Genomic DNA, 24498 nt, shown 5'->3' with positions numbered 1-24498 from the left:
AAGTCATCTCTGACATTTTCAGACATGAAAAAAGACTCTTTGTCTCACTTTGCGATCATACTAACGAGGGCTATGTCAGGATGTGACCTCTGCCTACTTTACCTTAGAGGATTTGCAGCAGATGCCTCACAGCAACATGTCATTTTTCTAAAGCAAGCTGTCGTGCATTCAATGTATGTGCAACGTTATTAACAAAGGTTTTGTGGATATGGAGAATGAATTTAAATATTTAACTCTTTTTGAATATTGGAAAGGCGTATGGCATTTTGCTTCCTTAGCCCTTGCTGCTCTTCATTTTAGATTATTCTGGACATATTTTGGGCTTCAAACCTATTTTAATATGCTAAATAGTGTTCTTGTCTGTCAGTTTCCCTTGAGGCAGACTACTCAAAACTCTTAATCTATGACAAACCACACATTAATCATCATCCCCTCCTAATGAATCAGCTCGACTTTGCAGAGATGATCTGAATAAACATTTAAGAAAGGTATCACTCTTTGGTTTAATCAAGTCTTGGGTGATTAATGTTAAATGCCCCAAAGGATAGTGGGAGTGAAAGTTGCTCTCAGCATGAGGTGTCGAATCCAGATGGGTACCTGAGGGGAAGGCCAACATTTCTGAGACCAAGCCCAGTGTTGCCCAGGAGAATGGATGGAGAGTAGAAGGAGGAGCATGTTGGAGCCCTGCAGAGAAGAGATAACTCAAAATGTAGATTACTGCCAATGTACACATACTAAATGTTGCATAGAGAGGGAGGAAGAGAGAAGTTGGACACTTTCAAAGGGATTAAAATTTTAATGTTCACCCAAAAATGAAAATTCTTTCAACATTTACTTACCCTCATGTTGTTCGAAAACCTGTATGACTTTCTTTCTTCTGTGGTGAACACAGTATAGTATAGGTACACAGTATTGGTGTCACGAACCCCGCTCCTCTGCCCCATCCCCGCTTCGTCGCACACACACTCACTCCTCAAGCTCGCACGCTCGTTCCGCCCCCTCGAGCTCGCGCGCTCGTTTTGCTCCCTCGAGCTCTCACGCTCGTTTTGCTCCCTCGAGATCTCCTGCTCGTTAGCAGGTCTCTCTCCTCGGGCTCACATGCACGCTCCTATGGCCAGAACATTATGACCACCTGCACTCGTCTCAATCACCCCTTTAATCGTTTCACCTGCACTCGTCTCATCACTTTTCATTGTTTACACCTGCACCTTCCCCTATAAATACCACAGCACATCCGTTTCACGGGTGTTGGTTATTGTATTTAGTTTCCCGTGTCTTTGCCCCCCGCTAGTCTCGTCTAGTTTTGCTCTCCTCTTGTTTACCCCTTAGCTTGCCAGCCCCCCTTGTTCCCCTGTCTTTACCTCTCGCTTGTCTTGCTTGTACATTGATTCCCCGGCTTCGACCTCACGCTCCCTTTGACTACTCTCTCCGGATTTGCCCCCTTGTTTATATCTTGATTCCCCGGCTTTTGACCTAACGCTCACCCTGACCATTCTTCTCTGGACTTGCCCTTGTTTTGTACTGTTGCCTGCTTTTATTTTTAATAAAGCAGTTTTTACACCGACATTGTGACTGTCTCAACTTGTATTCGCTACAGAATAACCAACCTCACCGTAGACAGTCACAATGGAAACCGCTGAAGAATTCCGCAGCTCATTAGAGCGGATCTACACGGCACTTTCCGCCCAGGGATCTACGGTCGGCCAACACGATCAAACAATCGCGGCTCAGGGACAGCAGATACAGGAGATCCTGCAGACGGTACGTGCGATTTCTAATCAGTTTTTACCTGTTCCGCCTGCGCCTGTCCCTGTGTCCGTTGATGTTCCCACTGTATTTCCCAGCGCCGCAAGCTTTCAAACCCCCAAGCGGTTTGACGGTTCGTCGGACGCTCGCCTAGGGGTTTTGATGCAGGACAGCGTATATAGTACGAGAGACCCTACCCTTCATGTTATGGACCCAGTGGCCCAGCTCTTGGTTCTTCGTCAGGGGAACCAACCCATTGAGGCTTTTGTTGTTGATTTTTGTGCCCTGGCTAACCAGGTGAATTTTGATGAGGTGGCTCTAAAAGACATTTTTCAATTTGGACTGAATGAGCCAGCCTCATCATTCATGCCTGGTGGTCGCTGCTCTCTCAACCTGGCTCAGTTTATTGACCTCGCCCTACTGTACGCTGGTTCCTCGTTTACTGTGGGGGAGGCAGACACTGAACCAGCGCTCCATACCACGGCCCCCGTCTTGAAGCCTACCACGGCCCCCGTCTCGAAGCCTACCACGGCCCTAGCCCCGAAGCCTGACACGGCCCTAGCCCCGAAGCCTGACACGGCCCTAGCCCGAAGCCTGACACGGCCCCAGCCCCGAAGCCTTACACGGCCCCAGTCCCGAAGCCTGTCACGGCCCCAGTCCCGAAGCCTGTCACGGCCCCAGTCTCGAAGCCTGGCACGGCCAGCGAGTCAACGCCCATGCCTGCCACGGCCAGAGAGCCAGCGCCCATGCCCGCCACGGCCGGCGAGCCAGCACCCATGTCTGCCACGGTCAGCGAGCCAGCGCCTGTAGCCTCGACCGCCCCAGAGCCAGCGCCTGTAGCCTCGACCGTCCCCATGGCCACGTCCCCTGTTGGCCGAAGACGTAAGAGAAGGAAGAGGGCCCCTTCTCCCCAGTCTCGTCTTGTGCTCAAGACCGCAGAGGTTCCCTCAGTCTTCCACAGCTCTACCGACCTCTGCTCCGCCCTCAGAGTCTTCCACGGCTCTGCCGGGTTCTGCTCTGCCCTCGGAGTCTTCCACGGCTCTGCCGGGTTCTGCTCCGCCCCCAGAGTCTTCCACGGCTCTGCCGGGTTCTGCTCCGCCCTCAGAGTCTTCCACGACTCTGCCAGACTCTGCTCCGCCCTCAGAGTCTTCCACGACTCTGCCGGCCTCTGCTCCGCCCCCAGAGTCTTCCACGGCTCTGCCGGGTTCTGCTCCGCCCCCGGAGTCTTCCACGGCTCTGCCGGGTTCTGCTCCGCCCCCGGAGTCTTCCACTGCTCTGCCAGGTTCTGCTCCGCCCCCAGAGTCTTCCACGGCTCTGCCGGGTTCTGCTCCGCCCTCAGAGACTTCCACGACTCTGCCAGCCTCTGCTTCGCTCTCAGAGTCTTCCACGGCTCTGCCAGCCTCTGCTCGCCCCTCAGAGCCCTCGCGGCCTCCGCCTCGCGAGCCTCCCAAGCCTCCCAAGGCTCCTCCTCCCAAGCCTCCCAGGGCTCCTCTCAAGCCTCCCAGGGCTCTTCCTCTCAAGCCTCCTAAGGCTCCTCCTCTCGAGCCTCCCAGATCTCCGCCTCTCAAGCCTCTCAGGGCTTCTCCTCCCGAGTCTTTCAAGGCTTCCCCCTCGAGCCTCTCACGGCTTCGCCTCTCGAGTCTCTCAGGGCTCCTCCCCCTCTCAAGCCTCTCAGGGCTTCCCCTCTCGAGTCTTTCAGGGCTCCTCCTCCCCTTGAGCCTCTCAGGGCTCTGTCCCTCGAGTCTTTCATGGCTCCACCCCTCAAGCCTCTCACGGCTTCGCCTCTCGAGTCTCTCAGGGCTCCTCCTCCCCTCGAGCCTCTCAGGGCTCCGTCCCTCAAGCCTCTCACGGCTTCCCCTCTCGAGTCTCTCAGGGCTTCTCCTCTCGAGTCTTTCAGGGCTCCACCCCCTTCCAAGCCTCTCAGGGCTTCGTCTCTCGAGTCTTCCAGGGCTCCTCCTCCTCCCGAGCCTCTTGGGGCTCCGTCTCTTGAGTCTTTCATGGCTCCCCCCCTCGATCCTCTCGAGCCTTCCAGGGCCCCACCTCTAGAGCCTCTCGAGTCTTCCACGACCTTTTTCTCCGAGCCTCTCACGGCTCTACTCCCAGAGACTCCAGAGCTTCCTAGGGCTCCGCCTCCCGAACCTCCTATGGCTCCGCCTCCCGAGCCTCCTACGGCTCCGCCTCCCGAGCCTCCTACGGCTCTACCCCCCGAGACTACAGAGCCTGCCAGGTCGTCGCCTCGGGGACCTCCCACGGCGCCACCTTCATTGGCTCCACCTCCTGAGCCTTCCAGGCCTTCCCCCCTAAAGCCTCCTTCGGCTCCACCTCCAGAGCCTTTCAGGCCTTCGCCCCTAAAGCCTCCTTCGGCTCCACCTCCAGAGCCTTCCAGAACCTCACCTCCAGAGCCGCCTACAGTGCCGCCTCTGACGGCACCGCCTTTCACGGCTCAGCCCGGACTTCCTGACCCTCTCCCTGTCCTGTGGCCTCTTCCCTGGCCTCCGGACCCTATTCCTGTCCGGTGGTCACCTCGAGCTCTCACGCTCGTTTTGCTCCCTCGAGATCGCCTGCTCGTTAGCAGGTCTCTCTCTCCTCGGGCCCTTTAATCGTTTCACCTGCACTCGTCTCATCACCTTTCATTGTTTACACCTGCACCTTCCCCTATAAATACCACAGCACATCCGTTTCACGGGTGTTGGTTATTGTATTTAGTTTCCCGTGTCTTTGCCCCCCGCTAGTCTCATCTAGTTTTGCTCTCCTCTTGTTTACCCCTTAGCTTGCCAGCCCCCCTTGTTCCCCTGTCTTTACCTCTCGCTTGTCTTGCTTGTATATTGATTCCCCGGCTTCGACCTCACGCTCCCTTTGACTACTCTCTCCCGGATTTGCCCCCTTGTTTATATCTTGATTCCCCGGCTTTTGACCTAACGCTCACCCTGACCATTCTTCTCTGGACTTGCCCTTGTTTTGTACTGTTGCCTGCTTTTATTTTTAATAAAGCAGTTTTTACACCGACATTGTGACTGTCTCAACTTGTATTCGCTACAATTGGTTTGAAACAACATGAGGAAATGAAATGTAAACTATCACTTTATGGACATTTTCTTTTTTCAAGCGTGTGCTTATGTGGAATTATTAAATATTGATATGAACTATTAGGCTGGTGCAATAATGTAATTAGTGGAAAAACCTGATGTGCCTTTTAGATGTGTTGGTTGACCATGCCCTTGATGGCTTAAATTTCCCTTACTGAGATAAAATTAGGGGCTGCTGTGGTGCACCAAAGTGAATGATAAAATTAAGTTTCAAAAATGTAATTAATTGGACACTCTCAAAGGCAAAGACTATGTTTATAACCCCTTCTGATATTAATGTCTATGCGTTAGCTCTCGCTGAACTTCAAGTGTTTGTGTGGTGATGACGGTTGGCTGAGTGAGATATGGAGTCAACTCCTCGCTACACCGCTCTTCGCAACGATACTCAACAAGAGCTGATGAACTGTGACACTCTACCCAGAGATGCAGCTCCACATGTAAGTATAACTTATCCTTCAACGCTCCCCCCTGGTGTGAGCTCTATCCATGATCCCTCAGTCAAATGAACCACTGACTCGCTAATGGTGCTGTACAGAAGCGAAGTGATTTAAGATGGTGTGTTTGTTTAATCCACATTTATGGGCACTTTAGTCTTTGTAAAGAGAGATAGATGAAGGTCTTAATGATGTGATCACTGATGCAGTGATAAGGCACTGCAAAAATGTTTTGAGGCAGAAAACGAAAGCATGGTTGCTTGAGCTCAGAGGCTTTTTTAATGTTTAGAGTTTCAATTGGTTGTATAAGTTACAAAAACATTTTCTCTGCATCTTTGAAGCAGAAAACGTTTTTGCCTAATTAAATAGAATTTTTGATTATTACAGTGCTACAAGGCAGCACTGCATTGATATTCCTCAAAGATTCTGGGGTGAGTTTCCCAAAAGCTTCATTAGCCACCTATGGTCACAGGTTCCATCATTACCAATATAGTTAATCAATCCCAAAACCTTTGCAAGCAGCATCGCTGTTACATCACAACTACAGCTCTTTATATGGTTAGAAGCATAGTTCCTTGTTTGTTTGCTGTCTGGACATCATTTCACTTCACTGAGGCTTCTTTATATTCAAGACTCTGACAATGTTTACATGCACTTAAGAAAACAGCTTAGTTTGCAGAAAGCAGAATTCTGAAATGTCATGTAAATGCGAATGCTGCCGAACTAAGGGGTTAAAGGCTGTTAGGAGAAAGTGATTTAACACACGTGGCTTTTGTCTGAAAACACAGCTTATGTGTCCATGTTAACGCATAAGTGGATATGTTTTTGAAGAATGTGAATGTGCGTATGTGCTCAAACGCTTCGGGGGAATCCCAAATGTAAAATGTAAAGTGAAAACCCACTACTGCAGTGCAATTTATGTGCGCATTTACATATTGCATGCAGATTTCGTGCCTTCAGCAGCTCTCGTGCATTAAACAGCTTTCTGGAGTATGTGTAATAAAGCTATTATGATTTAAAAAGTTATTACTCTACCCCCTCCGTAACATAATTAACGACAGCTCTATGTTGTTGTACCAACGTGGTTTGAATGATGGATGTGCGAAATAGTTACAACAGGAAAACAGTCGCTTTTAGTTTAATTTAGTTTAATTTCTCCAACAATGCATCATACTCTGGTGGTTATGTCGTTTTTTTTTTTTGTTTTCAGTTGAAAACACATGTATTTTTTTCTACAGGATCTTTTCCACACTGAAACAGCATTTTCGTTCCTCTGTAAATGGAGACTTGATATTGGAGAATGGAGATTTCCGAAACGTAGGATAGCAAGAGAAGGCTGATTCATATTAACGTGGAAAGCTCTACTGGATTTGTTAGGGTTAGGAATAGGGGTTGGGTAATGGGTTATGGTTATTGTTTGACCAATCAGGTCGCACTTTTCTGATGAAAATAACTGAATTGTCCAATCGTTACAGCTACACATATACCTACATATTGACTCGACTAATGGGCGAGTATTAAATATCAGTAGTCCAGTAAACCCTAGTATGGATGTGGCTTATAGTAAGTATTAAATTCTACAATTAATTCAGCCCGAACCTCTTAACATACATTAAAATTTCAGACTTAAGGGGTAGTCACACTTTAATTTGCGCTCCATTCACTTCCATTCAAACGCATCCAAACGCAGGAGACCAGAAACACAAGCTCATGCAAAGAAATGTCATACTCCGCTGCATACAAGAATTCAAGTTTGGTGAACCATGACCTGCAAATCCATGACGAGAGGATGAGTGACCAATAGATGATCATAACGTGACCCGCTGACCTGTTGGCTCATTGCAAAGAATACATATTTCATGTTTTGTTGTTGCAGGAAATTGAAAAGACAATATATTTTAACATTTTAAATATAATATGTATTGTCATTTGTGATTGTAATATTTAATTGCGCCAGAAGTTGCATTGTCTGAAAAACATTTGTGTGCTCAAAGATATGCCGCACTGCCCCTTTAGATGTGCTGTATATGTTTGGTCTTTGTCAACTTTATACAGTTTAGAAAATTTTAGATTAAAGTATAAAAATCTCCCATTGAGAATATTGAGCATTTAAAGATGCAGGATGTAAGATTCAGAAACCCTTGTTATTAATGACCTGTGGCCGTTAAGTGAACTGCAGTCAGATACCTGTTGCTCGTGCTCGTGCACACACTCCATAGGGACGCGAGCGAGCATCAACCAAAACAATGACGTAACGTACAAAGAGAATGAACGTGATTCAACGACATCATGCTGACAGATGAGGTAGCATAATTAAAATTACAAAGTTATGATTGTTTTGCTACAAACTTTGAGACTGTATATTATATTTGACTCTCCAGTGCTGGAACAGGGCTAAAACGAAGTAAATTAATCACTTTTCTTTGCATGATACATTGACTGCATTTATACAATAGCCTATGTCGGTGTTAGCTAGATAGCCAGCTTTATCAATAGCTGTTAGCTAAATTTAGTGGATGATGACAGTAGTTTCTAAAAATAGACTGTACATTATAAATAAGTTGACACAATTCAGTATTGATGTGATGTCATTTTGGTATATCAATGCGCTATTGTTTTATAATAATTGTAACTGATCCAAATATTCATGATCGATTATAACAAGTTATGATTGATTATTAATATTTCATAGAGCTGATTCGCTACATAATAGATTGTATATATTTTCTGTATAACCAAGTTACGTTACACTAATGAATGAAGCTTTTTGCATTATCTTCAACTTTGTCTAGCATTCATTTCATGAGTTATTGTAGTTTAGCTAAAATGACACAGATCAATCCTTGTGGCACTATATTTCACATGTTTTGCAGTTATGTAAGACAACCTGTCCAATAAGAAGAACACCAATTCAGGGTCGGTTTTGATCTCCAAACCGAACGAGGGTCAATCCAGGAATCAAATGCCCTGCCGATGTTCACTCTAGTTTTCGCTCAACCACGATCACATTCCTGCATATCCAGACTGAATTCAGTAGATAAATGTTTTTTTTTTGGCTTAATCTGAGGTTGTGTTGGAGTCGGTGTTTGTGTTGTGCTGGGAACCGACTGTTTGCTGGATTCCATCTCTAAGATAACATTACCTAGTGTGGCAGACTGTGCACTGAGGCACTAAGGCAAGGCTCTCGGGAGTGAGCATAAACATCACATCCTTTGGATTTTCCCGGCAAAACTGACCCGCTTCCTTCGCATGCAAATCAGTCTACAGGTCTTAATAGGCAACCTAGGAAGTCTGGGATGGGCTCATATTTTAAGTTGCATTACAAGCCATTCACACATTGGCAAACATGTTTTAACATACTGCACCTTTAATATACAACAGCGATAACCTCACCATAACATTTTCAAATTAAATTGTGATTGATCTTGCCAGGTGACATTTCATTTACACAGAAACTAAGCCTAAAACCTGAACTTATCTAAATCTTTCACAATGTTCTTAAATTTCCTTGCAAGCACTGACCAGTATTTCCTTCAGGAAATCAATCTAGTTCTGATATTAAATAAACAAAAAACTTTTTGCAGCAGTCCTTGTCCTTGAACTATACGACTATGATAGAGAAAGTAAGGAAAAAGATTAGGAGTCACAAAGGATGGGTAAATGATGGAGGGAATGAAAGATTCACCACAGAGAATGACAAAGAAGCAGAGTGAATGGCTGATGAATGATGGCTGACCCTAATCGTGTTATCCTGCCATTGATGACAGTGGTGTCATTTACATTTCTTTTTTCTGCTCTAAATGATTATGTATCATGCATCATCTCCCTTGACACGGCTTGGTGCATCTCCATCTGATTAGCATATATAATTCAGTAAAGATGGCAGGCTGATTTTATACGATTTTAGTTTATTGATAACCCAAATGAGCATTGTGTTGTTAGCAGCTCATACTATGTTTAGTAACATCGCATCTCTGCTGTCGCACTATTACACATTATGTGTTAAAGGTTTTAGATTTTGGATTCATGTGTAATCTGAATTTTTTATTAGTATTTGTTATTAATATATTTAAGCCAAGTGTTTTAGGTTTCACTCAGGGACTTTGGCGCAAATGTAAACAATTTATCTTATGTAATTGATGAAGAGCTACTTAGAGGTGAGCAGCTTCATTAAGCAGCTGAATTACTGCCCATGTTTCATTCAACTTAAGCTATCCTATACAATTAATTTAAGCTCAGGTGCATAAAGGAATATGTCACCCAGAAATAATAATAATAATAATAATAATAACAAAAATAACATTTTCTATACTCTACCTTTTCCCTGGTACACTAAAGGATAATTTTTTACATTCTTAGCACAGCTCTTTTCCATATAAAGACAGGTCATGACAAAGAATAAATATACAAATACCATAAAAGTAGTCTATTTGACTCATGATATGCTATTTACCAAGTGTTTTAAAGCTATACAATAGCTTTGTGTGAGGAATAAACCCACATTTAAGTCTATATCTATAGTACTACAATTATAATATTTTGTTTATAATCATACATTGTGACTGGGTCATTGATGAAGTGATTGGACCAGTTCGATTTGTGAACTGAATCACTTTGTTAACTGAAAAGAATGAACTCAAAAGCACAATTTGTTCATGAATCGGACTGATCCGGTTCTCAAGCTCAAATGACTGACTGATCCACTTCTCGAGTTCACCCAAAAATAAATAAATAATTCATAATTAATATATAATGCATCATTTACTCAACTCATGTTGTTGAATGTAAAAGGAAACGCAAAAAAAAAAAAAAAAAAGAAAGAAAGACTCTCACTATGCCCATGTGGGCAGCTCATTGGCATTCCTTTCACATACATATTCTGAAATATTACTGTGTGACTTTGATGTGAAGGGAAAATCCCTACACTGCAGCACATTATATCTTTACTCTGTTCCATCGACACATCCTTCTCAAGCGATTAATAACATTGACCCCAAGTTTTAGTACTTCATTGGAGGTCTTCTTGCTTGAGTGACCACAGTTATTTTGTTCAACCCATCACAGCATGGTTGATGTAAGCTCGGTTAGTCAGCACTGTAGCTGAATTCACTTGTTATTTGCGGTGTGCTGTTGCTTTGCTACTGTGTGAAAGTCACCACGCTGTCTGCATGTTCAAAACAAAGGTGTTATTTCAAAGCCCATCATTTACTATAGCAACAGAGTGATTGAATTTACACTTGGGACTCTGCAATTTATTTTGTTCACTTTAATATGGAATCGAATCATGTTTCAGTCAAGATATCTGATTTGAGTATTGCTTTTTTTACATGCAGTTTCTCATCATACAACTGATAAAGAAGGCAAGATGGATTCTTTGAATTTGTGAGAAGATATATGTCAATTAATGTAGTTTGTCTTTCGCAGTATGACATATTCTCAAAAGATATGTTTCCCATTCATATATTTATGTCATTTTCATGATTTATATACTGTCTCAGGCTATGGATTTGTTCATCTTTATTGCACCTTTCATTTACATTGTAGTGACTAATTGCTGCAGAGTGTTTATTACTTTCCTTTTAGATATTTTTTTTTACCAATGCAACATACAGCACTGCAGGGAGGATCCACCTGGAACAACTTGAAGAACATTGCTCAAGGTTTGCAAAGGTGATATAGCAGTAGTGTGAGTCACTCCTACCTCAGACTACCTTTGTGTTAGAAATCCTTAATTGTTTGGCTACTATCATTTAATCAGTATTGCGCTTTTAAGAAGAAGGGATACAATAAATATAGCCTGTAATTAGAGCAAAATAAACCCATGCAGACAGGGTGATGAGGAGAGGGGTCTTGTTATTAACCTGAAGGGTTTTATTTTATATGGGGTTTATTTCAGGTACATACCAAATGAAGAAATAAATGGCCATGAAATATTAATTTGAGTATAAATGTCTTTTTTGGTTGCCTGGGGCAAAGGTCAAGTGTAGTGGTCACTATTAAAAAATATTTAAATGCAAGAACCATCCAACCGTCCGTCCATTCGTCCATCTGTCTGTCTGTACACACACTGAGCACTTTATTAGTTACACATGTACACCTACTTATTCATGTGATTATCCAATCAGCCAGTCATTTGGCAGCAGTGCAGTGCATGACATCATTCAGATGTGAGTCAGGAGCTTCAGTTAATTTTCACATCAACCATCAAAATGGGGAAACAATGTGATCTCAGTGATTTTGACCATGGCATGATTATTGGGGCCAGATGGGCTGGTTTGAGTATTTCTTTTACTTGAGTAACGTTTTAGAGTAGGGTACTAAAGTGGGTACTATTTACTCTCACTCAAGTAAATTTCTAATGATTTTTTTTTTACTTTTACTTCTTTACAATGTGTGGCGTTACTGTTGTTACATTACTGGGTTTAATTTGAATTATGTGTAATTTATTGAAAGATTATTGAATGGGACTTTCGAGAGTGAAAGTTCACAGCTGCGCGCGATGAGCCGGTATCACAGACTGTCACTCAAGTCATCTGTGCAGCAGCATCAAACTCTTCAAAGTGAAACACATTATTCGCTCCACACAGTGAAAAAAATAATAGTTCCGTCATTCAGTGCCTTCATTTAACACCAAGACAAGCTGATATTTCAAGATTAAAGTCACAGCTCCAACTTCAGGCAGCACGTTGAGGTAAATTTTGGCTCTAATTCTAACATGGGCTGTTCTGTGTAATGAGATGAGCATTTTCAGGGTGATTCTGTAACTGGGCTCTTATGACATCAGTTGTTAAGTGTACATTTAGCATGTGAGATGTGCGGGCGCGAGACAATCGCCGCAACGAGAGTGGCTGTGTCCCCAATCGTTCACTCATTCACTATTTCCTATATAGTGAATGGCAGTTAGTGCACTATATCTCAGCAGTAAGTGAACGAAATGAGTGAATTCAGACGTGAGTGTCAGAGCTCTGGGGCTGGTGCAGAAACGTCACATATGAAATCTTAAAATACTTGGGCCTTATTTGTTATTCTTATTAAATAATATATTAATACAATAAATCTTCATTCTGTTTGTCATTTTAATATATACTGTGTGTTAATATAAAGAGTAAACACATTTGATCAAATAAAGAGTACAATTTAAAATGTATCTGTATGTTTTGTCTCTCTATATGTTATTTTAATCCAGTAATGATTTGTCAAAAAGTAATTTACTACATTCAGCATGAAATAAGACATTGCAGGAGCGAAGGAATCAGTAAACTCCCAGCTTCTACGTCTTCCCCATGGTGGATTGTGGGAAATTAACCGTCAGCGAGTGTACTTGAAATATACACTTGAAATTAGAGTGCATTGTGGGTAATAATGAGTGAACAAAAGTAGGGAACGAGTGGCTCACTCAGAATTCAGACACTCCTACAAAATAGCGAAAACTCGAAATAGTGCACTATATAGTGGATAGTGGGCAGTTTCAGACACAGCGTGTGTTCCACGATCAGTGTTGGTGCCCTACTTAGGCTGTGTGCTCTGCATTTAGAGAGTGCTGTACTGCTGTACAGAACTAATTATCTATATACTTACGACACCGAAAACTGTAACTACACTGAAATAATCCACACAGGACTTTAAAAGCTATGAAATAGCAAAAGAAGGCATTAATAAAGCATAATCTTGCTTTGGTTTATATTTCAGCGTTATATATAATGTCCTTGTGGACAGTTCATGTTTTCACTGTAATAATTACTAGAAATGTTTCCAAACCTCTCTTCTTATTGACAGATTCATCCAGATCTGACTAGAGCCCTTAAAGGGATAGTTCACCCAAAAATTACAATTCTCATTATTTACTCACACTCATGCAACCCCAGATGTGCATGACTTTCTTTCTTCTGCTGAACTTAAATGAAGATTTTTAGAAGAATTTCTCAGCTCTGTAGGTCCATACAATGCAAGTGAATGGGTGGCAAGGCAACATTTTAAAGCTAAACAAACAAACACAAGTCAGCATAAAAATAATCCATAAGACTCTAGTGGTTAAATCATTATCTTCAGAAGCAATGTGATGGGTGTGGATGAGAAACAGATCACTTTCACTTTCTTGTGTTTTTGGTGATTCACATTCTTCTCTGCATATCGCCCCCTGCTGTCTAGCATAAAAGGACTTAAATATTGATCTGTTTCTCACCCACACTTATCATATCACTTCTGAAGACATAGATTTAACCACTGGAGTGGATGGATTACTTTTTTATACTGCCTTTATGTGCTTTTTGGGGCATACAAATTTTGGCCTACAGAGCTAAAATATTATTTAAAAAAATCTGAATTTGTGTTCTGCAGAAGAAAGGAAGTCATACACATCTGAGATGCCAGAATTTAATATTCTGTTATCATTTCTCTACCCCCATGTGGTTCCAAACCGGAGTTAACGTCCATTATGTCATTTGTGAAAGTAACGAGTTACTCACTGCTTGAGTACTCTTTTAATTGGATACTTTCTTACTCTTACTCAAGTAATTATTTATGTTATTATTATGAGTAATTATTAAAAATGATTATTATGAGTAATTATGTTTTTGAAATAATTGTACTTTTACTTGAGTACAGTTTTTGGCTACTCTATCCACCTCTGTCTGCTAGTTTAGATTTTTTTGTAAGGGTTACTATATATTAATATTTTGTGGGTGTGATTACAGTAAATAGGTATGTATTTTGAATATATTGTCTTTGAGCTTAAAAACCAATGGAGTTCATCATCTTTAAATATTTTCCTCTTTTATTCCATCATGACCTACTGTACATTTTCACCTAAATAAGCCATAGGCAATTGACTTATCTGAGAAAGATCTAAACAATTCTAATTGCTGTGATAATGGTGCCTCTCTGTAATTATCAGCTACCAACAGCTTTTAATAGCCAGTTTAAAGTAAATATAACCATAATTGTTTGTAAAGCTGTTTTTCCAAATTATGTCGATTTTATGGTTATGTTGTGGTTATGGTATGTTTACCGTTTTGGCCTTCACAATCATGTTCTTCACCAGCATATTCCCCATTGGCCGACACTTCGAGCATCAGCTTTGAATGATTATTTGATCAAAGTGAGATGGCTATGAGGAGTCAGGAAGTAGTAGATAAAAATAACTGCGATACCATTTCATATGGTCCCTTGAGTGACCTTTAACCTTCCTTCCTTCCTTCCTTACCAAAGTCATTATGCCTGAATCGAGACAGGAGCAGTAGAGAAAATGTCCATTGTGTTAGATTTATAACTATGGTCCATGTCCATGGTGGCCTACAATGACAGATAAATCAATTGATGTGGACACCTGTGTTCCTTGATTATGATTGCATAGACGCCCTGAGAGCATGTGAAGGTGAAAGATGTGGCATGTTTCTTCGTAATGTTAACTAGCAGATCAGTCTACTTAAAAAATGGTTTCACACATGTCTACTTAAAAACTGGTAGCAGTTTTATAGACTAAAACTGATAGCTGAACTTTCTTAAAAGGTTACTGTTAATGTTCTGTTTTAAAGATGAAGTGTGCATTTATGTGCCATTAGCAGCACCAAACAGAAATAAAAAGCAGTTTTAAAACAGCTTTCCTAAACACGCTTTTATTGGGTGGACAGACATGCTGGTTGGGATTTTAAGTGTTCATAATTTTTAGGAGAAAAAATATAGATGCAAATTAGGAACATAGCAAGCAATTTGTCATACAAGAGCCTACTGCCAGGTTCTCAAAGTGGTTGGATTAGTATAGAAGCGAGCGTAGAAAAAAAGACACGCTTTAAACACACACACACACACACACACACACACACACACACACACACACACACACACACACACACACACACACACACACACATATTAAGTGCATTTAGTGTGGATTGGTTAAGTTCTCTCTGAACAGATGTGTTTTCAGCTGGTTCTTGTATGTTGAAATGGTTTCAGCAGATCGTGTGGAGGTTGAAGGCTAATTCCACCACATGATTGTGAAACAGACTTTATGCCTCTATGTATCTGGACAACCGGGTGCTGTTCCATCATTGACCGCATAGTGCGAGTTGGGACCTAGACCTGGAGGAGTGAACTGAAGCAACAGGGTGCTGTCCAACAAGCTGTCTTGAAGGCCAGTGTCAAATCCTTTAATTTGATGCCGGCAGCTACAGGCAGTCAGCGGAGTGAAATCAAGATTGGCGTGACTCTTTGGCTGATTGAAGGCCAGAAGCGCTGCTGCGTTATGGACCATCTGCAGTGGCTCAATCCTGCTAGCTTGGAGGCTGGCCAACAGAGTATCACAATAGTCTAGTCCTGAAATGACCAGAGTGTGGACTAGAAGTATTTTAACAACAACAAAAAAGTAAACAACAACAACAAACAAATACATGCTTAACCTTAAAGGAAAGTCTCGTAGTGCATAGTGTACAGTACAGAGTCATTTTTCAAGGATAAGAGTCATTTATCAGGATAAGTCTATGATTCATGGAAGATCAATGCACTTGTGGACTACAGAATGATTCTCTGAGCCAGAATGAAGTCTCTGGATAGGGTTTCCTTCATACAATAGATCTGTAATTGGCCACACAGCACAATACTGAGACTAGAAATGTGCCATTAAACTATTGATTTAAATACAGCATGTGTGGCTGTGATTAGTGCCCCATCGTGTGCGACATCAAGCCGCCTCTCCAGGATGAGTGAGTGATTCAAAAGATAGATCATAATTACTTCACCGATGGGCCTGGAAGTCTGTTAGCATGTGTGTCCGTGCTCACGCTAGGATGATTATAATGGCTTCTGTCATAAGTCTATATCCAGAGAACTGTGCTCACGTTTAATGTTGCCATCGCTGCAAGAATACTCATTTTTTCTTGTCTCTCTCATCAGCAGGCAATTCAAGGATTCCCCTCCCCATTTTATATTCTCATATATCAATATCCAATAGAAAAGTGAGGACTAAGCAAATTTGCCACATTTGGCCACATTCATCCATTTATACCGCTTTACCTTGTTCATATGTAAGAAAAAATCAAAGTGAAGGGGTAAAAACCAGCACAAGTATACAGAGACAGTTTGGCACTAGATATTAAATTTGATCAATTAAAATACATTCCTTTCATATTTAAATCACTGTTTTACATGGTTATTTCTCACTGAGCCCAGGGCAAGTAATTTCTAGAAGGTCAAATGGTATCAAAGCACTTGTTTACTAAGGCTAGGCACTCTTAAAGCAACCAATATTCCTATGCAAATGTGTGTGCATAAATTTGTATTCATGACACCCAATGTTTCTTGTTTTGACATTGCCCTGCAAGATATAATTTGCAAAGTTTACTTTAGGCAAACAAAAACATAACAACAAGTGCAATCTTTAAAGTTTACTGTTGACCTCAACTAAAGCCAACGGTTTATGAAAATCCCCAGAAACTCTATCAAGAAGTCATCTTGGATGGACCCAGCTATCGGTTCCCCACTGAAGATCCCCCAACCCACCACCCCACAGTCTGCTTCGCTGCACTCTATTTCCAAATTGAATTTCTTGATAGCAAACATGCTAATCACACGCCTCTAAAATGGGTTTTCTAAAGCAATTTAGAGAAATTCAACCTTTCAATCATAAATATTCAGATTTTGTCATGTGTGTGTGGCCTTAGAGCATGTAGTTTTATTTTGAACACTCGTGCAATCGTGTGTGGGTTTAAAGGAGCTGAACACTGTGAGACCAAACGCTGTGCGTGTCATGGGTCAAGAAACAGATTGACTGCAAACAGAACACAGCTTTGTACTGAGTGGAGAGAATGGTTATCTGCTCTGTCCAGATGAGAGGACGGAGCAAGATGAACAGGATTGCGTGCAGTAACATTTTGCTTGTTCAAATTTGAAGCTGAAATCTGAGATCTCTTGGATGTCAGCAGTGCTGGTTTAGTGGGTCACTCAGGTGCCTCTTTAGACAGGAAGTGCTTGTTGTGCTGGATGATGGGATGTGATGTGTGATGCAGCCTTGGTTATGTTTACTGTTACTGTACATGTCTCCTTACACCTAAACAATGAAAATATGCTTGGACTGCTTGGATATTAAGACACATTTTTAATTGTATTCATAACAGAATTGAGCTAAAATTTTAATAGACTTGTCATTCATATCAGCATTCTGTGTCAACTGTTGATTTATTTGCAATGATAGGAGCTGGTATGCATATCATTAAATTAGTCTTAAAGGTTGATGCTTTCAGTGTCAAAAGACTGAAAACATGGCTCTTTATGTCCGACATTACATTCCAATTATCGCTGAGCTCCTTTGCTGTGAAATTCTGTTTCATTATGATCCTACCCATGAATCCTGAAGAAATGGCTCCACCAATCAGAGAGTTGCTGCAAACAAACCCTGGCAAACGAGCTCAACAGCGACCGCCCACTCCCATGACACACTTTGAATGATGCAACTGAGTCAGTCTCCCTACACTCTCAAACTCCTTACATATTTGAATATGTCTGAATAATTTGCAATGAACTTACAATCAACACCTTTAAATCAATAATTATATTACATTGTTTTAAATTTGATTGTGTCATCCACAATGATTCTTGGGATTGTAGTTCAATTGTTAAGTACACAGTCTTGTACCTTTGTCTTTTTGTCAGATTTTCACACGTAAGAGCTCATGATAGGTCTGTCTTGAAAAGTTGATATGCTATAATTAATGAGAAAATGAATAAAATGTATCTATGAAGAAAATGATACATTTGTTGTGCTCTATTAAAAATGACACCCCCACCCCTGACCAAATATTCAGCTTAGTGGTCGACTAACATCATTTTTTCAGTGGCTGAATCTTAAGTTATTCAATTTGGTCCCCCTAATATTGAATATGTGGTTACGTCCTGAGGTGGTAGGACCGTTATGATTTTTGCAATACCATTTTGTGCCACTAAGTGTGCAGAAATGAATTACTTTACCTTTAAATTTGATCAGATCTCACAGTCCTCTTTCCCTTTGTTATTCTGGTTGGTTATATAGATGGCTTGGGTATCATCGAGGGATGGCAATTGTGTTTAATATCCACTGATATCCTGTATGGTGTGTCTCTGGAGGTATTAGTTATGCTATGAAGTGCCTCTATGCGTTCCTTGTCTAAGATTCGGTGAGACATTAAGGCCTGGTGCTTTTGGTCATTCTCTAAAAAAATTGAAAATTCTCATTAATTACATGATGTGCCAATTAATTAATCTGATTAATTACAATTTAAAAGCAGTTAGACAATACAAAATTGGCTTTAAATTCAAAATATATATTTTGTTTTATGTCCATATCATTGAACATTACCCTATTATTGCCTACTTCCCTCTGCTCCATTTTTAATTGTTGGTCTGTGTACTCATGAGTAAGTATTTATTAGCTTTATAAAAAACAATAGAAGTCAATGTTATGTCCTCATTTAGATAGCTGAGTAAACATTTGTCAGGTTGTGCCTGCATTATGGAGAGCAAATGTCCCCACAAGGATATTTAAATCTGAAATTACCTACATTGTGGGGACCAGCCGACAGTCCCTACGTGGCAAACGACTTAATAAGCACACTAAATTATTCTTAATGAAAATATAAAAATGCAAAAATGTTTTTGTGAGGATTAGATTTAGGGGTATGGGTAGCGTTAGGGAATTGGTATAATCATTAGCACAGTATAAAAACTTGTTCTCCAAATATCCCCAAAAGGATAGACAACTTGAAATCACCTTCACTGTGAAGACCACACAACATCCCCACAAGGACAACAGTTTTAATAAACATACATAATAATGAAATTGTAATAATGCAACAAAAAAATTCCGGAGGTTAGTTTTAGGGGTTAGGTTAGGGCAGAATCTGATATAATTAACTCAGTATAACAACACTAGAAAGTCCCTATCATGATGTAAAAAACAAAGGTGTCAATGCTGCTCAGCAATTGGGCACTGACAGCACAGAATGGCAGAGCAATGGAGACAAGAGACTAGCACCTCCTACTGTCTCATCATCACTTGATGAGCTCCTAACACACAGATACACACACATGCAAGCAGCCAAAACAACACACTGCAGCAAACATTCATAAAGAGACCCATAGCATGTATCCAATCCTTTTGCTTACACCCAAACACAGCTAACAAACAAACACAGTCACCTACAGTACATGGTTAAATGCTGTGTTATTGGGTAAAATCTGACACCTCTCCAATACATCAGCCTCTCTCCACCAGTGGTTTTCCAGCCCCAGCTGTGAGAACATGAGCACTGTCTGCTTTCATTCATTTGCCGTGTGTTATGTGACCATCCCCACAAGTGCAGCTTTATTAGCATGCTTGAACGCACCATCTGCAACCTGAAATCACACAATAATTGAGCATAATAAATTAGGTTTAATCCATTAACAAAGGAAGGGGTAGAAGGTTGTTTGTTTAGGACATGTTTTTGTTTAAACACTGTTTAATATTGCAGTGTTCTTAATTCAATTTTAATTGCACAGAAAAAAAGGAGGTTGCAAGGCTTTCTATGACACACACACGTTCTGTCTATATCTCTCCCATTTACTCTTCCTGTATCCGTGAATAGTCATTCATTTTTCCCTCTCTGGTCAAAGCTAATATAGAAATGAAATCTCTTTCCTGACTAAAGCCCTGCATGTCATCGATTGAAATAAAATACTCAAAAGAACATCAATGTCATTAATGTCAGTGACAGGTAGCCATTTAACCTTGTAATTTTGTGGCATACCCAAGCTAAAATCTTTCTCTCCAGGGAAAGTAATCACTCGATAATCACTTTGGTTGGCCAGAAAGATGCCATTACAGTGGTGATGATTGTTAAACATGGAAACACAATGAAATAGGGCACTAAGGAGAAGTGGTGTTCTCTTTTATAATGAGAAATGATGCAGAGAGATACTTCGCTCCTATTTGTGCGCATAAACAGATGTATGTGCTTGTGTTTGTTTTTATTGGTTCAGTAAAATCATAACAGATACATGGTGTTTTGCCCCTGTCTTTGTTGATTTGACTGACTGTAAATGTTCACTCTGTATTAGGGTCAAGGTTTTTATCATTAATGAAAATGATTACTAAGAAGAAAACTAAAATTGAACTAAAATAGAAATAAAAATTGAGTTTTCAAAAAACTAAAACCAAACTGAATCTATAAAAGATCACTGTTATACGAATGGAAATTCTATTGAATCATAGAGAAAATGACTTCAGTTTTTGTATTTTCAATCAATGCTGGATCTTATTTAAATAATTTCTCAAACCTGAATTCTCAGTGTAAGAATTGGAGTAGCAGGGCTGGACTGGTAATCTGGCATACCGGGCATTTTCCCGGTGTGCTGACGCACTTTGGCGCCGATCGGGGGGGACTGGCCATCGGGAGAACCGTGCGGGCTGGTGGGTTGGCCGCAAAACGGGCTGAATGGGCCACGATAAGCTAAAATGAGCCTCCACGTTATGCAGAACAGACCACAAAACGATGCCACGATATGCAGAAAAGGACAGTGAAAATTAAAAGTTGTCATTTATGAATCTACAGTTGTTTATTAAGATATTTTCTGGTTTTCATGCCTAAAACTTTCTTGTGTGTCAAACTACTTTCTTTCACCAAAAATAGAGTGTCTTGCTTTGATACAGCCAAAGCCTTTGAACCAGCAATGGAGGCTTGCGCTGCTTTTACGAGCACTTATTAGAGAAACAACTTATTAGAGAAGCAAGGTTTTGTGTGTGTGTGTGTGTGTGTGTGTGTGTGTGTGTGAGAGCGTGTATTTATCACTTTGTGGGGACCAAATGTCCCCATAAGGATAGTAAAACCCGAAATGTTTGACCTTGTGGGGACATTTTGTCGGTCCCCATGAGGAAAACAGCTTATAAATCACACTAAATTATGTTTTTTGAAAATGTAAAAATGCAGAAAGTTTTCTGTGAGGGTTAGGTTTAGGGGTAGGGTTAGGTTTCGGGGATAGAATATAAAGTTTGTACAGTATAAAAACCATTATGTCTATGGAAAGTCCCCATAAAACATGGAAACACAACATGTGTGTGTGTGTGTGTGTGTGTGTGTGTGTGTGTGTGTGTGTGTGTGTGTGTGTGTGTGTGTGTGTGTGTGTTTGTGTGCATGAGCGATAAAGAGAAAAAAAACAAAAAACGAGAACAGATAGATTGCATTGGATTACCTGTGTTTGCTGTGGCTCTCATCAGCAGTAACTTCCAGTCGCCGATATGTTCATTTATGTAACACTATAGATTTCCCTTGCTAAACAACTGTTTATTGAGTCGCAGGGGTCCGTTGACATCTTTCTTTCATGTGTCTATTGGTAATTACCAAACGAATGTGATCATGCCTATGCCCTACTCACTCAGAAGGACAGAGCTATTGATGTGGGCACTCTAAAGGGAGCATGCATTGCTGTATGAATGTATCCTTTGCTTATAGTCTTGTGGAAACTCCTTTGTGAAAAAAAATACTTTCGTTTGCAACGACACTTCGGCTCTGTGTGTGTGTGTGTGTGTGTGTGTGTGTGTGTGTGTGTGTGTGTGTGTGTGTGTGTGTGTATACATACATGGCTATAGTTAAGGGACAAAATACTGTTTTATAAAACTCGAAATGGAAAAAGTTTCCTTTTTGGGGGAGGGTTAGGGTTAGTGTGTTGTAATTATTTGGGCTGTCGATTTAACACATTAATTCAGTGTGATTAATTGTATAAAAAATAATGTAAAAAAAATAAAACCAATTAATCATTACCCTAGACCATAATAAGGAATATTCCTACCATCGGGGCAATTCACAGTTGTCACCTTCATGTTTTTATGAGTCCCAGACAGTAATGGGATTGGTTTCAGGGATACAGAAATATTAATGGCCCAATATAAACATAATAATAGTCAATGGAAAGTCATTGTTTTTTTTTTGTTGTTTTTTTTTATGGAAAAACTTGTTCTTGAGTCCCTCAGCCCTTCAACACACACACATACACATTTGTTTTGCACAGAGGTCTGTCATTGTTCCTTATTTTTTCTGCTGACCACTGACTGATTTAGAAAAGGCCATGTTATTCTAAGGGCTAATTTTGGAGGATTGTATCCCGCTATTAACATCTGACAACGCAGCTCTGACAAGAGCCAAGAATTGCCTTTGGGATAAATCAATCCGATTGTACAGAGAGTCTGTTCAGTTTAAATCTCTATGATTGTAAAGTATTTTTTCACTTTTGCGATCACTTCCAGCAGACATTACCTTTTGGTCTCGGCTCAGAATATGCTTCATAACCAGTTTGCTCATTCCAAGTTGGCAGGGCCAAATAATGCAGGTGAGACTAGTTGGTCAGATAGCACAGAGAATAATCACCCTGCCATTAACACCAATGAGACCATTATAGATCAGGGAGCAGGCTTTTAAGCAACCCAGACCTCTCTCACTGTGTAATTTACCAAAGCAGAACTCAAAGCCATTTACTAAAGTAGAAGAAACACTGAGAAAGCATGAGAGAGAAAATGTTAGGAGGGGGTTGCCATGACAGGTATTGATAAGGCAGTCAGTGTGACATAGATTAAAAAAAGAAATGTTATTAGGCTATTTAGTTTTTCTTGCTATGTTGCAGAGGTCCAAGTGTTGAACTTTTGAAGAACTATGAGGGCAATATATTGACTTTAATCGCGATTAATAGCGAATGATTATATATAATCATTTTAATATTATTTAAGAATATAAAATACAGTATAAAATATAAAAATATACTGTAATACTATAGGCTACTATTATTATCATAATGATAATTTTGCAACATGAAAATGTAGGCTAAAGAGTAGACAAGCACAAAAGTGAAACTTCTTGTTCAAGAACGTTTTCTGAGGCTGTACTGAATTGTGATGATGCATATGACAATTCACCTGGGTCCCAATTGTATTTGCATCATCCCAAAAATAATTTATGTATGTATCATGAGATTTTCTGAGGTCAGATATAGCATTCACAGATGACACTGTTCTTGCAAACTGATCTGAGAACAAATAATGAAAACTCATCATTGGCGTTCATACTTCCATTTGTGTTATTTTATATTTGAATGACTATTATAAAATCTGAACACAGTAATAATAAACAAAGAGTAATTGTTTACAAACTTTTGACTTGTACAGTAAACTGTCATACTGGAAGAAGGCAGGGCAGGGTGCAAAAGATTTCATCCATTTGTTCAAACATTTATCCTCACCAAAACATTTCCCTTGTATTCCATCGTATTCCATCAGCCAGAATCAAAAACCTCAGGATCAGAACGTTCCTCTGATTCACAAATCATGCTACTCCAAGCAGGCACTCCAGGCCATTTAATATGTCAGGAGATTGAGGCTCGTGCTGGATCCACATGAACGTGAGTGCAATTTCAAGCCTGCGTCCGAAACCAGGAAAATGCTGCCTCCGGACCCTGTATATGGAGGTAGGATGAAAATAAGGTGTTTTCATTCTGTTCGAAGACCAGTTTCCTTGAGTTCCATTCATTCAAAATATCTGTCAGTTTAGCCATTGACTGATTAGGCAGCAAGGTAGCAAGTCAGCTGCCTACATGTTCGGATGCAGCACAAAGTAAAAGCGCTTCACGTGTGCTATTAGTAAATGTCTTATTCACTGTGTACTGAATGTACAATTGGTTTGATAAATGCGATTGCTAATGTGGACATGCCATCCATGGTTGCTAGATTACTGTATGTTATTTCCTTCTTCCTAATATATTAACAATTCCTTCATGTGCAAATAAATGACTAAAATTTGATGACTAAACAGAAATCAGAAAAAACTGCTATCTACCATTTAATATACAATATTCATTTTTGTAGTTTGTGTGAAATTGAGTAAATATAGTGCTAAATAAGATTAGACTCTGAAGCAGGTGCATGATGGGAGACTTCATGCAGTGTTGGCTTCTGCAATGTAACTTTCATTAGTGTGGGATTATCCGTATTAGCCATGCACATATTCCCTCTGATAATGAACTCTAATTATTTCTGTTGCTCCCCAAAGCAACATGAGACCACACCACCAAGAGAGTTATGCTGCCTAATACAACACATGAACTTGTACAACACATTGGTGAAGGACTGTTTGCCCACTAAGTACCACCTCATTTGAATGAAATGCTCTCCAATCTGATGCTGGACAATTCATGCATCAATTATGATGTACTGTATGACCTCATGACCTCATCATCAAGAC

The 24498-nt window shown here is 40.6% G+C and overlaps 1 protein-coding gene across 3 annotated transcripts in view; it reads left to right on the top strand.

The window, feature by feature from the left end:
• The window catches only part of LOC127659167 (serine/threonine-protein kinase BRSK2), a 201318-nt gene that overhangs the window by 114938 nt on the left and 61882 nt on the right, over window positions 1-24498 (top strand). The gene's annotated exons all lie outside the window — the stretch shown is intronic.

Source organism: Xyrauchen texanus, chromosome 2 (genome assembly GCF_025860055.1).
Source record: "Xyrauchen texanus isolate HMW12.3.18 chromosome 2, RBS_HiC_50CHRs, whole genome shotgun sequence".
Taxonomy (NCBI): domain Eukaryota; kingdom Metazoa; phylum Chordata; class Actinopteri; order Cypriniformes; family Catostomidae; genus Xyrauchen; species Xyrauchen texanus.
Note: the sequence above shows the minus strand (reverse complement) of the source record. Positions and strands in the feature narration are given on the sequence as shown.